Here is a 15,720-nt window from a genome sequence, read left to right on the forward strand (position 1 = left end):
TTGCTTGACATGACCACTGAGCTTTGCTTTCCCATGCAGTGGGATTGTGCAATGAAATATCTTATTCAGGATAGGTGCCTCATTCAAAATAAGGCCTTGTGACCTTGTTTGTTACGTACTTGAAAAGTTCTGAACTGCATCTCAGTTCTGCAGGGAGGTAACTGCAACTGCTACAAAAACAGCATGCAAACGAAAATCATGCCCTGAAACTACTTTGGGAAAACCAAAACCCAGCATGACCCAACAAGACAGAAAAATCCCCTGCAATCTGCCACCTGATGTCCTATGACTAGTTCTCCAATTTAGTCACCAGGGCAAACCAGACACCTTGAGCACACTGGATGTTCTTGTGTTGCATGATGCAAAACTGTGAGTGAGCTCTTTGCAAAAACATCAAACCAAAACTGAAACACTTAAAAATTGGAGATGTGGTAGACAACAGCATCAGCAACATATGTTGCACAGCACATGAATAAATCAAGTCCCATCGATGGCTAATGAAAGGCTTTTCTATATGCTTAACACTAAATTACTTTTGATTAAAAAGCCTACTGGAGAGACAAATGTAAACTATAGCTAGGTGCACTCATGTTAGACAGTTATGTGCTGAATCTAATTTGAAATGGATAAGTGCTAACACATTTCATTTCCTGCATACTCAGTGAGACAATGTCCGCATTTTTTTAAACAGTAATTTCGAGTGAGTCTTTCAAAGTGCTTGAGTCAGCAACACAGCAAGAGTGTTTGGAAAGATGATCATGCAAATGCAACTTCAAGTGATTTAATATGCTCACCATCGCAGGTAGATAGCTTGATCTATGGCATACTTAGAATGATGGAACAAGCTGTGTACATCAGTGGTGTATTTCAAGCTGTTAGTATTCTTAGCAAATAATGTTTCATATGGGTTTATCTTTAGTCTGGAAGACTTAGCAGGAAGCGTGATAAACAGCAAAATTATGGAAGCAACAAATAAGTGAGGGTGGATATCTGGATGTAATAGCAGAGGGAAGAGAGAAAATAAGTGGCTGGGCTGCACCATAACTGTTTTTGAGCTCCTTATGCTAAATTGTGTCAGAACTGTGATTTCTTATGAGTACTCCTCAGACTGGAATCTGGCAATCTGAGAGGAATAGCATGTACTAGTGGTACTAGTCATCACAGGAAGGAAAGCATGTAACCACACATAAAAAAAAAGGGTGAAATACCAAGTTCAGGGTCAGTCAAAGAGAAGAAGCAAGTACCTCACTAATATCTGAGGTGATGGAAGTACTGGAAATTGGGTAACTTTGTAGCAGAAAAGGGTGTTTCCAAATGTAAAAAGTCTTGAGGTGAAATGTTGTGCACTCATAAAAGCTTTTTGAAAAGGTAAAGTCTGTAATTATTTAAAAAAATGTAGCCAATTCTGTTTGTGATTGTTTTTGCCCAAAGGTAATTGTATTGCATTCTAAACAAAGCAATAGGCTTGTAGTCCTGTCCTACCATCATCCTTTGAAAACTCCCAGAAAGCAATGAGTACACTTACTCTTTGCTCAGCAGCACTCCCAGAATAGTTATTGCTCTCTGTAACAATCAGTATAAGCAGAGTTTTTCACAAAAGAAATGTGTGCCTTTTTGGAGAAGGATGTAGTCTTTGCAGCTCTGAATGTTGTCGTGGTTTAACCCCAGCCAGCAACTAAACACCATGCAGCCAATCACTCACTCCCCCCCCCACCCACTGGGATGGGGGAGAAAATCGGGAAAAGAAGCAAAACCCGTGGGTTGAGATAAGAACGGTTTAATAGAACAGAAAAGAAGAAACTAATAATGATAATGATAACACTAATAAAATGACAACAGCAATATTGAAAGGATTGTAATGTCCAAATGATGCTCAGGGCAATTGCTCACCACCCGCCGACCGACACCCAGCCAGTCCCCGAGCGGCGATTCCCTGCCCCCCCCTTCCCAGTTCCTAAACTAGATGGAACATCCCAAGGTATGGAATACCCCGTTGGCCAGTTTGGGTCAGCTGCCCTGGCTCTGTCCTGTGCCAACCTCTTGTACCCCTCCAGCTTTCTCGCTGGCTGGGCATGAGAAGCTGAAAAATCCTTGACTATAGTCTAAACACTACTTAGCAACAACTGAAAACATCAGTGTTATCAACATTCTTCACATACTGAACTCAAAACATAGCACCGTACCAGCTACTAGGAAGACAGTTAAGTCTATCCCAGCTGAAACCAGGACAAATGTCTGAATAGGTAGATACTATTTTTTGTACTTTTGGTGGCACTTAAAATGGTTTTGAAATGTAGTGATATGACTAAGTTTTTCAATGCAAAGGTATAGTTTGAACATAACTGATATTCTTATTTCTTTTCTGTCTAGACTTCAGCCATGATTTCTGTGATGGCAGCAGTCTGCTATCTGTTTTGATGTCTGACCCATAGCAGGAAGAGGAGACGTGAGGCCTCTGGGCTATAGCGAGGCAGGGTAGCAGCTGGGTAGACATAGGTCTGCACTGAACTGAGCAGGAATAATGCATTTGAACAGCTCCAAACCAGTTGTTTTGTTGTGCTTTCCCCCCTGAAATTTCTGCTTCAGAGTAATAATTATTCTTGATAATAATTTGTCTTTTGGTCCAATCTGGTTGCAAGCAAATTAAAAAAACCCATTCATTTCCAGTAGGATAGAAATTATAGAAAAGTCTACATTGAAAGGGACCCCTGGAGATCACCTCATCCAACTTTCTGTTGAAAACGAGGCCCTGGATTAAGTTATCCACAGCCCTGTCAAACTGAGTCTTCAGTATCTCCAGCAAAGGAGATTCCGCCACTTCCAGCATTTAGTTGTCCCAGACTCAAGGAATGCGTGAGGTGGGAAGGGACCTCTGGAGGTCATCTGGTCCAACCCTCCTGCTGAAATGGGTTGCCCAGGACTGAGTCCTCATGGTGAAGAATTTTTTTCTATATCCAGATGGAATTTCCCCTGAAGCAACTTGTGTCTGTTGCATCTTCTGTCACCACGCATCCCTGTGCAGAGGGTACCTCCACCTCCTCTGCATCTGCCCTTTAGCTATTGGAAGACTGCCATTAGGTCTCCCCTGAGCCCTCCCCTCTTTAGGCTGAAGAAACCCCATTTCTTCAACGTTTCTTTGTATATCAGTTTCATCAATCCTCTAATGACCTTGGCAGCTCTGTGTTGGACCCTCTCCAGTTCTTCAGTGTCCTTCTTGAGCTGCAAAACAGGATGAATTATTCCAGGTGTGGCCTGATAAGCACAAAGAGGAATAATGACAGCCCTCAAGCTGTTGGGTTACCTCTGGCTGATGCAACCCAGGACTCTGTTGGCCTCATTGCTGCCAGGGCACACTGCTCACTCAGGCTGAGCTTGCTGTCCCATGGGGACCTTCCTAGCAAGGCAGTGAGGCATCACCAGGCAGGCAGTTAGATCTGTCACCGGGCTTATCTGTCTGTCTGATCTGCTGACTCTTCTTACTCAAGATATCTTCCCAGGCTCCCCTCCACCACTCTTTACTGCCTGCGTGTGGATCTCGTGAGAAAAATCTAAAACATGAGTTAAAGGGTTAAATTTTTCTAGTCCAAGGGAAGGAAAAATACAGTGCTCCTGCTAAAGGTTTAGAAAAAGGGATAAGCATGTCATGTCATGATGTAGTAACCTTCCTCTCAGAGAAAAGATACCCTAAGCCCAAATTGTACTTGAGCCTGGCCATTAACGAGGAGTCAGCCTGAACACTTAACCATCCCATCTCTGAGGAAGGGATGACAGGCTGTTCTTTTTCTGTTCAGTGAATTACTTAATTAATGACAGATATGTGCATTTTATCTACCATCTACCTAACTGCTCTGATTTTTTTTTTTTTTTAATTTTTAAGTACAGAAGAAGGTAGTCAAACAGAAAAGAGGTATGACGGAGGGTACAAAAGAGGTACAACCAGCTCTCCAGTCCAAGTGTCAGCCTGTGTGTTGATTCCATTTTACCTTATCTGGCTGAAATATCCCAGTCCTTCATGCCAAAATCAATTACGTCATACCTCTTCCTCAGCCAGACCAATGGTACTTCTGAACAGAATACCATTAAACCATTATATCAGAATAGTGTTTTTTCTCTAACTTATAGAAACTGTCAACAGTTTAACTGTGTTAAGAGTATTATGCATATTGTGTTTTTAACTGGGCACTGTTTCTAATGTTCATGTAGGCTATCCAGCCTACTGAGACAAATGTCTGTTTTTCATGATTCATCACTGTTACTGTATCTATGGAAAAAATGTATATTCTTTTTGTGCTGAACTCAACTTGGGGTTAAAAAGTACTATTTTTTAAATTCTGTAAATCAATTATTGACATATTATTATTAAGCAGCTTCTAGTAAATCTTAGATTAATCCATACCCATACACTTTAAACTGTCCTCTACATCTTCTGCAACCCAGAGGAGAACACCTTGTTATCAGGATAAAGAAAATAGAAGTGGAAGAAACCATAGTCTGTACTCCATTTGCAAAAACCTTTGCAAATCTGAACTCCATGCCTAATAGAAATATAAGGCAAAAGTTAACATCTGAGAAGGAAAAAGTAAATGTAATACATATTGCATGAATATATTATATATTATATAAAATAAAATGCTTTAGAAGAAGACATAGCTTGAGTTTATAAAAAAGGCTAATGTTTATCAGATCAGCCTCTGGGCTGGGTAGCTGGGTATAAATGCTGACATAGTTGGGTAGCATTTAAAAGAGAAGTCAAGATAATGTCTGGTAATGTATCCGTGGGCACCTGCAAGGGACGAGCCCCAGCTGACTGTACTGTGAGCCCAGACAATGCCCCGGGAGAAGGATCCAGAAGTCCCAAAATGGAAGTCACGGGGAGGGGCCTGGTGTCACTTCTCTTGACTGACTGGTGTCTCAACTACTCCTGGAACTGGGGCGAGAGAATGTTCCAGAAGTCCAAGAACTGGGGCCGATAAATAGGGGCACGTACAAGTAAAAAGGATCTCTCCCCTCCCCGAATACCCCTCTTGGCAGGTCCAGTGCTGGATCTAGGACTAGTGATCTCTCCCCCACCCCCTTTCTTTTAAAGTTGTTAAGTGACACAAGGCCTACCTTGATTTCCCATAAAGGCGCATAGCTTAGGTAGATATAACTGTGAGAGGGCTGACGTTTACAGAATATTTGTTCTATAGAAATCTTCCTTTGATGTTGATGTTTATGTACGGACCTTGAGTGTTATCTCACCTTAATCCACACCAAGGGGATTTGTGAATCTTAGTCACTCCCCCCTCCCCACAGGTGGACGTGACGGCACCTCAAGAAATAAGCAGTGGGGTTCAGCCGAATGTTTTTCAGAAAGGGCAATGTACTGTGGCTTTAGGATATCATCCCTCCACAGCGCTTCACTTTCCCACTTCTCACAGCCGTGGAATTGGATATGCAAGCCCCCTGCACAGCACAAAGCTCTCCCCAGTCATCTTCTGCAGTACTGCTTGCTCAGCTCATCACTTGGGTGGCAGCAGTCAGTGGATTACAGGGGCGTATATACCCTCATTTGAAATCTTTTCACACACGGTTACACTAGGGGTGTTACCCCCTCTTGGCATCTTTGCTACAGCTCTGCTTCTGAGGCTTAACAACATGGGAGAGGTGCAGGAAGATACTCTGGGAGACTGTGAGTGTGGGGCCTTCTAAGTGAACTGAGTCAAGTCTGACACAAGAGGAAGAGCCGAGATATAGATTAACAGTCTAGTTACTATAGTGATGAAGGGGAGTATATATTGAATGTGACAGTATCCTTTTCAGCACTTGAGATAATGCGTATCTTTTCTAAAATAACAATATAATTTACAATAGGAAAAAAAAAAAGACAAACGTGTAAACCGTGTATGCTGCTTTCTGGTATATGCATATTTATTTCACAAAGCTACAATGGGAAAAAACTGCAAAATATCAAGCCTGGTAACAGAAAAAAACTGTGTAAATAGGTGTACATGAGCTGTTACATCAATGAACTAATGACTCACTAACACTAACACTGTCATTTAAGTTCTTTGGTTACCTGGCAATATGTGGAACAGAACCTGATCAGTAAGAATCGTCCTGTTTTTAAAATCACCTCCCAGTTTCTGTTTTATTTGTAAACACCTGCTGTTAGCCTCCTTTGTGACATAGCTCCCACAGAGTGCATAAAGAACTGCATTATCAATTAATTTGCCTGGCTTCATTTCCCAGCTGTACATCAGTGTCATGCTATGCATTAAAATAGCTGTCTTTGTAAATTTTCCAGCAGGAAATAAAACCAGAATGGTACTTTTTGAAGCCTAACTGAGAACCGATAATACAGACATACAATGTTTTCACTACTGCAAAGAGAAAACTCGCATTTCATACTGATATAAATCCCTCCTGTTGAAAATTAGGAACAGGCTCCCTGGTAATTTTTTCCTAAGAGGCTTTAAAATTTCTTTTTTCTCAGGCCTTCAGTGTTCTCTACTGCAATGCATGTATTAATATTATTATTTAATTCTTTTCTACTCTTGGATACTATTTCAAAGAAAGTTAACTGTTTGTTATCATACAGTATTTTCTTCAACTTAACATAAAAAGATGGCATGTTTTAACCTTCCCTCATCATGACACTGTTTAATTCTGCATTCTCCTTCTTTTTAAAAAGACTTCTCCCAGGTCTGAGACCACAATTTAGACAGCAGAGTTGTTGTTACTGGAAGAACTACTATCCTGTGTGGAGCATTAATGCAGGCATTAAATGTAGATCTGTCTAATGGGTTAAACCTGTATGAAGGAAGAGCTGGGAGGAGGTGTTGTAATGCTAATGCAAAATAGCTAGAGGTGACTGGCTGAGGAGTGAGTGCCTCAGGTCCTCCTCCAGGGTAGAGTCTCACGATGATTGCCCTGCATGTGGTCTCTTATTCCTGGCTTGGGAGAGGGACTTCTGCAAAGTGAAATCTCATGTATGTACAATGCTCATTTAATCTTTGGCTGACTTGCTGATGCTGCTGACAGAAGGGTGAGTCTGAGCCATCTGCAGTGGTTGCATTCTGGTGGACAACTTTGCTGTAGGATCTGATCCGAGATGGCCAACTCATTTCACATAGATTACCCAACAGCCTTCAGATATAGCAGTGTTGGTTGTTACTGACCTGGGCTGAATTCAAACTGGCAGTTAAAGCATGAGAGGCTCCATATGCCAGTATCTCCCCTGAGCCATTAGGTGACATATGGTTTCATTCTGAGAAAAATGATGCTAAGCTGATCTGAAATTATGTATGCAAAGGTTAAAGGCGTCTTTTGCCATACCTCATGGGAGCCTTTTACAGATATTTATATCACAGGAATTCCACAGTGTGGAAATTATAAATCCCCTCATTCATTTAGCATGCATATTCATGTTAAACTGAATGATCAGTCATATCCTAAAAAGACTGAAGAAGGCTTCAGGCCTTACAGTTGTTTTTTTTGTTTTGTTTTGTGGTTTTTTTGGTTTGGTGGGATTTTTGGGGAGGGGGGGAGAGTGAGAGTAAAGATGGTTGCATACTTATTTGTTCCATTTTCATCTAGCTGTGTTAATTTTTTACAAAAAATATGTCTATTAATTTAATTTCCATCCACAGTTGCCATGTCACCTGTCCAGAGTTCTTGTATAGGCTGGCCAACAGGACTCCTAAATCTGCCTTTGCTGCTTTTAGGTGATAGGGGAAGCTGAACTCCTGTTTCTATACTACTCCAAAGTATGTTCAGAAAAGCTTTTGAGAAAATTGTAGGAGGTGATTAGAATAAGCTATCTACAATTGAAGATCATGTTGAAATTGTAATTTCTTCCAGGCTATGGATAAAATTTAAAATACTCAATTTTCTTTTCCCATTTGAGTGAGTCCTGGTATCTAAACAACAACACAGGGATTAGCTTGACCTAACTTACATTTCATGCAGTCCAGCAGAAAAAGAATCAGCAGACTACGTTTCCTTCCCCCACCAAATTTTTAAGAAATCTCCTAAAACTGAGCTTTAAGTACATAAATATTTAGAATAGCAAAGTGACCTCATAGCTAGGTCTTGACTAAGTCTGAAAGACACTTGACTGCCAGTCTGAAAGACAGAGTAGGGGAACAGGCGCAAGTTCATTTTCCGCTGCTACTAGAGTTGCCCAAAATTTTCAGTTGGAAGGGAAAAAAAGACTAGGATCTGGACTCGAAAAATCTGGTCACAAATAAGTCTTCCAAGACTTTTGTCAACACCAGAGAATTACTGCTATGCTTACCCCTGCTAGTTCTCACCTAAAATGCTTATGGCATAGTCATTTCAATTTGGAAATATGGCACGAAACCTAAAGCAGACCTGTTGCTTTCACTGAGAATTATTTTGGAAGTGGTTTTATTCTCCTCACATTTCCTTCTTCTTAGTATGCAGTATAAGTGCAGATACTACAGTGGGCATAGGAGGCACATCATTATTCTCAGACATGGCTCTACAACTGTTGCACCAAAGAAATGTTACTTCTGATGTCCCTGAACTTTTGTTGTAAATATGTCCCCAGAAGAAGAAAATATGCTTGTTAAGGAAGGGAAATTATATATGAGAGCATGCCTCAAGAGGAGGCAGAGGATGATTGAAGTTTCAGGAGAAAGCCATAGGAGAAAAGGTCTTTTATAAACCACAGAGAAGCCTGGAGCATACTCTGTGGGATCTGGAGGAAGAGATAAAACCAAGGAATAAAAAAGTGTGCACTGATAGAACGGTGTAAGCTACCAGGAGAACAAAGAAGTGGTTGTGAAGAATGAAAATACAGATCAGGCATCTGTTGGAAATAAAGGTGTGACAGACTAGCCACCAATTTAGAAATTAATCCTGTCACTAACTATCTAAATCAGCTCATAAGCAACACAAATGGAAAAGGTGTTTTTAGGCTTTATTGCAAATATGAGAAAATAGCCTGTATTTTAGTAATTCAATTTCATATGTAATTTTTGTAAACATAGTATAAAATACTATTCAACAAAGAATTGGAGTTAGGAATTTTAGACCACTGAGGATGACTGAGTGGATTGGAATGGCTGGCCACTGGAATAATTTTGAAGGGTGAATATATGAAATACAGTATGTGTATTATCCCCACTCAGCATATTTTGCTTCACTTTGTTTCTGTGCTGTGTCAGTCTTCTGTTTCTTTTTCTACTCTATACCATCAGGTATAATTAACTGCAGTTTGGTTTTCTTGGTTTTGTTTGTTTGTTTGTTTGTTTGTTTTTTCCTAGAGCCGTCTACAAAAGCTCCCACTCTATGTGTTTGTGTAGCTCCCTTAAGGACAACGATGAAAAGAGCTGTCAAAAAAGCTGTCATGAGCTGTGCAGGGGTCAGTGCTAATTAACAGAAGGACTCAGAAGAGGAATAGTGTGATTCTGAGATCAAGCTTGGGATGTTTGGGCAGAAAAGAGCTAGGCAACACAGTTGCTCCTAGTATGAGAGCTCAGAAAGCTGCAGAGGAGGAAGTTGCAATAGTAAAGATGAGGACATGAAGCAGACGTGTGATGATTCCAGTAGTGATGCTCTTCAGGCAGTGACACTCCCAGCTTGCTGCTTGCTAGGTGGTCAGGAAGGAGAGAGGGCAGACAGCACAAGGATCAAGTTCAAGGCTGATTTGTAAGTTTTCCATGGGATGGCAGGGCTGTTTTATCCCAAGGCAACTGCTTTCCATAGGGAAAATTAATCGTTTACATTCAGAGTCTGAAACACAGCTAAACTGTGTGAGCCTAAAGATTACATATGTCTCTGCAGAGTGCAAACCAGTATCTGATATAAAATTTACACCAGCAGTAGATACAGAGCTTAGTAATGTGACCCAGGTTTTAAGCAGGTGGTTATTCTAGTGGATCTGCTCTGATTTTTACTATTTTATACTCCAGAGCTATAAATCTTTGCCACTTTCCAGTGTTTTACCTCTTAGAGAGGTTCATTTTTTTTTAAGTTACATGCTGATCTAACTTTTAACATAATTATGAATGGAACATGAAGTGTATGCATTTTAAAGCCTTTTAACTTGATATAGTTAAACCAACACCTGGGTAATAAATGATTATTTTATGCAGGTCTTTTTCACTTGTACATCTATTTCCAATAGGTGGCACTCCAACAATTTCTGTAAATGATATGCTCTTTGAGTCTGTACTCTTGGAAAAGCAGAAGAGTCTGCAAATAATGAAAAATTGATTTGTAATTCTTTTATTTTAGACATCACACCAAAGTCTTATGTGTTTATGAATTATATGTTCAAGGCTGTAAACTGGGGAAATAGCAGGGGAGGAGGAGAGAGAAATTTGTGGAATTATTGGTTTATAAAATGTTGTGAAATGCGCTACGGGAATTTGATTTAGTCTTCTCCAGTCACCTCCTGAGACTACTACAGGCCTTGCCTCCTGGCGTGGAGGCAGGTCTCCTGCCTGGGGTCCTCTGGCGTTTGCTTCAACAAAGGAGTAATTCTTCTGGCCCTCAGAAGAGCTGCTGCCAGTGAGAGAAAAAGGGAAAGAATAGAGTTGAAAGAGAGACCAGATTACAGGAAGGCACCAGAAGGAACTATGAAGCTGGATTTACCTAAATTCACAATAACGGTAAGATATTCTGAGTAGGTCTATGTGCTTACTCCTAAAGCTGAGCTAACGCCAACTCCCTGCCATTCTCTGGCTGATGAATGAAGCTGGGGTGAAATCCTGGCAACACTGAATGCAATGGCAGAGCTCCATTAAGCTGAAAGGGGCTGAGGTTTTACCTTGTGGCACTTATCCTCCATCCATCTATAGCTATTCACTTGTGATACAGAGAATAGCAGAGCTATTGGGAAAAGCCACAACTTGTTCTGAATGCTCTTTAAATCTAGTTTAGCCAAGAAAAAAAGTGCATGTTCTTCACTTTACATGAAGCAAATTTGGTGACTCAGTGCGGTCACTCTATGTGCCAAGCAGAGGAAGGGCATACAATTCAAAGGACTGGGGCATCTCATTCCAGAAGAGCTTGATCTGCCAAGCAGCAGCTTTATGACTGAGACCTTGTTATGCTGCTGGTATTATATGTGTTTTGCACGGATGTTTGGTTTTATTCAGTATAGTCAATCTTGCACAGTGAAACTTTGGTAAAGTGAAAAATAACGCCTTGGTGATTTCTTAGTTTATGGGTGCTATTTCAGATGTTCAGCCTGTCATTCTGGGTAACAGTTCATCCTTCCCTCTCCCTGCAAAAAGAATATTTCAAAGTAAAAGACATCTTTGAGTTAACATACAGTGTGGTAACAAACTTCTAGCTCCATTTCCTAAGGGGTACAGAAATTCCTGAAGGGTAAAACTGTTTTTTTTAGCTAAACTTGCTGAAATCTGGCAAGCCAAAACCAGAGGTAATATTAATTAAGAATTTTTGGCATTATGTAGATGTAGTTTCACGTTTGCAGTAAAGGACACAAGATTTGCCTTCACTGCATGTTTACCTGGAACGCAGAGAGCTTTATCCTATATTAAATACATTATATTTAATTTTGAGGGGATAAGTGAACATCAGTACACAAAACCAATATGTAAACATGCATTGCCTTGTTGTGAAGTGCTGTTTATAAGCACATAATAAGGAACTTTTTGGAACATTAGCCGCATTGTAGAAAGTCTACCCTTTTGACAGCTGCTCAAATTGCTCCTTTGCCCTTCAAATCATGTTTGGTCAGAGCACTTCACTGTCTTTTTGTGTTGTCTATATTTGTGTTGATCAATCTGTCACACCAAGTTAAACAACACTACAGCTGAACTGTGCAATATACTTTATTTTTAGGTTTCTGGAAAAGGTTTGTGTCCTATGTGACAGCTATGGAGGAAAGGCATCATTATGGAGGAATCCTAATTGTAAATTGAACCACATAATTTCCTCCATCCCCAAATTAGCAGTATAAGGTAAGAGAGATTGGATTTCAAAAGCTGTGGCACTCTTCCCTCTGTTCCAGTTTGCTTGTCCTTGATTCATCTGGGGAGAAAACGAGCATGTTAAAAGGCAGTATAAAGCAGATAACCTCCATGTACAAAAAAGCATCTTTCAGCCTCACAAAGGTTTGAATACTCCAGCCATTTATCATGTTGCATTCTTGGTCATTGCCTGGTTTCAGATATAAAAACAATACAATCATACTTGTCAGGCAGAGGAGTGAATTTCTTGTTGTGCCTTCCTGGTGAAGGGTTCAGTGCTTTAGCTCCTCCTTTGCCTCATTCGTTCATCCTTTTTGCTGTCTTGTGAGGGCTAAGATTTGGCTCCTTTTATAATTTACTTGTTTTAATAAATCAGAAAAGTGGTTGATTGGACTGCATAGACTAACCCTGACTTTTCCTGAGTGCTGAGCAAAATGGTTCGCATAGGCTAGCTCTCTGTGACAGCTTCAGCTGGGGGTTTAGGACTCCAACAGATCAGCTATGGCGGATTTAGCTGCAGGAGCTTTGGATGTTACCACCCCCACCTGCCCGTTTCTCCTTACCAGCTGCAGGTTACTGCATTTCCTAGCCAGGATGACAGAATGGAAATTGTGTCTCTACTTCAGTTGTCCCAGGTCAAGGACTCACATTTCAGTGTAAAAACTTCACTCTTGGCTTACGCTAGTTCACCAAATTGTACCTGTATGTTTAGATGGGCTGGGAGCCTGGGAACCTGGGAAACAGAAAACTGGAACCAAAAATTAGATGCTGCAGTACTAAATCTGACAAAACATCTCTGTGGGAGCCCTAGAAAATACCAAAAATTGGAAATTCTGCCTTGTGTTGCACCAATAGATCAGTTTTCAAGCCATAGAGCAGCAGCTGTTCGGGAGAGAAGAAAAACTGAATTTACCATTTAGTTTTCATTTCTTAAAAAAATAATCAGATCTATCCAGGAATTCTTACTCTTCTCTCTCTCCTTTTGCTTTGAACTCATAAAAAAACCATGTAAATTTAGCTTTTAGCTTGGCTATGAATAAATCTGAAATCATAAGTGGGGAAATTCTATATGCATAATTGCTAAAATATTTTTACATGTGCATATGCTGTATTTAATATTGATATTTTGTACATTATGTTTCATATATTGAACGTACAAATAATATTTTTGTTAATTATTGCTTAGCATTTTACTTTGTTCAAATGTATTTTTATTTTTTATGACAGTCTGTGCCTGCACAAAGTTAATTTTTAACAGAAAGCATATCTTGCATTTAGTTGTATTGAAGCTTGAAGCTATATGAATGTATGTGCTGTAGAAAGAAGGGTTGGGGTTTTTTAACAGATTTTTTAAAATACGCAGTTCTCACAAATACAAGTTGACATGAAATTTTAGGATCTTTTTAGGACTTCCTCAAAAAAACAATACCGCACATGCTCTTGGAGTTCTGTGTTACGATATAACAAACCTTTCTTCAGGGAGTAGGTAAAATAATGTCAGTATATTACCTGGCAGTTGAGGAAAGATGCTAATTAAAGCATGAATTTGGTTACCTGAGCTTCTTTGCCTATCCCTCACTAATAAGGCAAAACCCCATGAGTTTTGGGAACTGAACTATGTTGTGTTAAACCCTTTTCCCTTGTAAGAATTGCTGAGCTGTATCTCTTAATGATGCTTCCTCTCTTTGGAGACAAAGAAATGTTAAACGTTGTCAGTACCCTCCTTCCCAGTTTCTCTTTTACCTCTGTCTGAGTAACTTTCTGCTTTTACTTATTCCCTTGATGCAAATTTTTTTGAAATCTCAATTCCTTGTAAATTGGATCTCAAACTCTCTTTTGAATTTTATCTAGAGGAAACATAAAGCTACTGAGAATGACTGTTTCTCCTTGTCTCTCTCTTCATGCACTCTCAGTAACTCCATAGACAGTGAATTATTATTTTACTCATTTCTGTGGCACCTTTGCTCTGCTAGCTGACTAAGATATTTATGTCTTGTAGTGTGACTTGAAGGTCATTAATGCTGCACTCTGAGAAGCTGCCAATGAAGAGAGAATTTTTAAAAGTCAGGACTCCTCACCAGTCCCTCTAATTTGATGAAGGAGGCACACTTAATTGATTGAGATTCATTATGAATTTGCTGGATTTCCTCTGCTGCTAGATGTAGTCAGAACTAGTCTCCAAGTTTTGAATCCCCCAAAAGCAAGGGCTTCCCAGTCAACCCTTAAAGCCTTGCCAAGATTACAGCCAGAAAAGGTTAGCCAAAAGGTGACTGCCCATCCTCTGGTCACATGATTCACCAAAAGAAAAAGGCAGGGGGGCAACATGTCATGGCTGTGTGTTTACCCTTACCACCATAAAGCTGGAAGCAGGAAGCTATACTCTGCATTCATTCCATCTCCCAGGGCAGCCTCCAGGGTGTCTGGGAACACTAAAGGCAGTGAAGGGATAGGTGACCCTTCTGGATGTAGTGGTAGATATTGAAGACCATTGAATCCAAATCATTTTTTGCACATGAATTCATTACACGCACAATGAAATTGCTTGGTGTGGGTGCAGCGTATTTAATCCCCACAGTGGGGTGTGGCGTTAGGCAATCTGAATGTGAAGATATGCTGCATACCTCTTCCCTGCTGTAGCTCCACTCCCAATTTCACTTACACGAGGTTTCATTGTGCTCACCCAAGGGAGCTTGTCCTGGGCGAGCCAGGTCTCCCTAACCCAGCAGAAGTCTCGCCCAGGAAAACCTCTGGCTAGGTTTCTGCAACCCAAGAGGATTGAATCAGCGACGTGCGGAGCCCTGCAGCCACGGGACGGAAGAGGCAGAGCGGAGGCACGGGCAGGCCAGGGGCAACATGGCCTTTCTGGTAGCAGCTGAATGGTTCCAGTGGCTCAATCGTTTTGTGTGACTTTGTGAGCTCAAGAGGATGAAACTAGCACAAGCCTCTCTTCGATAAAAATAGTCCCGTAGAGTGATTTGCTTCTGGGGCAGGACATAATCATACAATCACTTAGGTTGGAAAAGACTTTAATGAGAACTCTACCATAAATTCTGAGAAATGTTAACGTAGGGAAAAAGGGCACCTGAGAAAGCACACTTTGAAGAACATGTTCAAAATTTTCATTTAAACAGTCTTTTATTTGCATAGAGAAATATATAAAAACAGTTCAAAACCTTTCTTTTCTGGATCTTCTGTTTGGCTCCAGAGCACCTGTTAGTTTGCTTAGTACTGTGCCCTGGCACTGTTGCCTTGACTTCAATTTCCATCTTTCATTTCTTTCTTGCTTATACATGCTTCCTTTTGTCATAGAGCTGCATGGGAACACCAAAGAGAAACTTTGCCTCGCATGCACTGCCTCTGGGGTTTGTCCTGTGACTGCCCTGCTACCACAGCTGGCTGCATTTGGGACTGACACGAGAGCAGCCAGCAGTTCTCAAGCAGCTTCTGTCACGTGCAGTTTCAGGGTGACAGGGAAGAGAAAGTCAGGCTGTGTCTAGACTCCTGCCCTCAGATCCCCTTCCCACATTGCTACTCGTAGACCTAGCAGGCTGTTGCTGCTACCCCTGATAACTGAAAGGCAGCTTTAAGTAGGTGGGGGAGGCTGTGAAAAGTGGCGTCAAAGAAGATCGGGAGGGAGCTTTGGCTCCTAGCCCTGCCGGCAGGGTGGCAGCTGTGGAGGCAGCTGCCCTGGGTGGCTATCCCTCTTGCACGGCCTTCTTGCACAGATCTGTGTGTCTCTTTGGCACTTGGCGAAGACGGTGGAGCTCCC

This window comes from Buteo buteo, chromosome Z (assembly GCF_964188355.1).
Source record: "Buteo buteo chromosome Z, bButBut1.hap1.1, whole genome shotgun sequence".
NCBI classification, from domain to species: domain Eukaryota; kingdom Metazoa; phylum Chordata; class Aves; order Accipitriformes; family Accipitridae; genus Buteo; species Buteo buteo.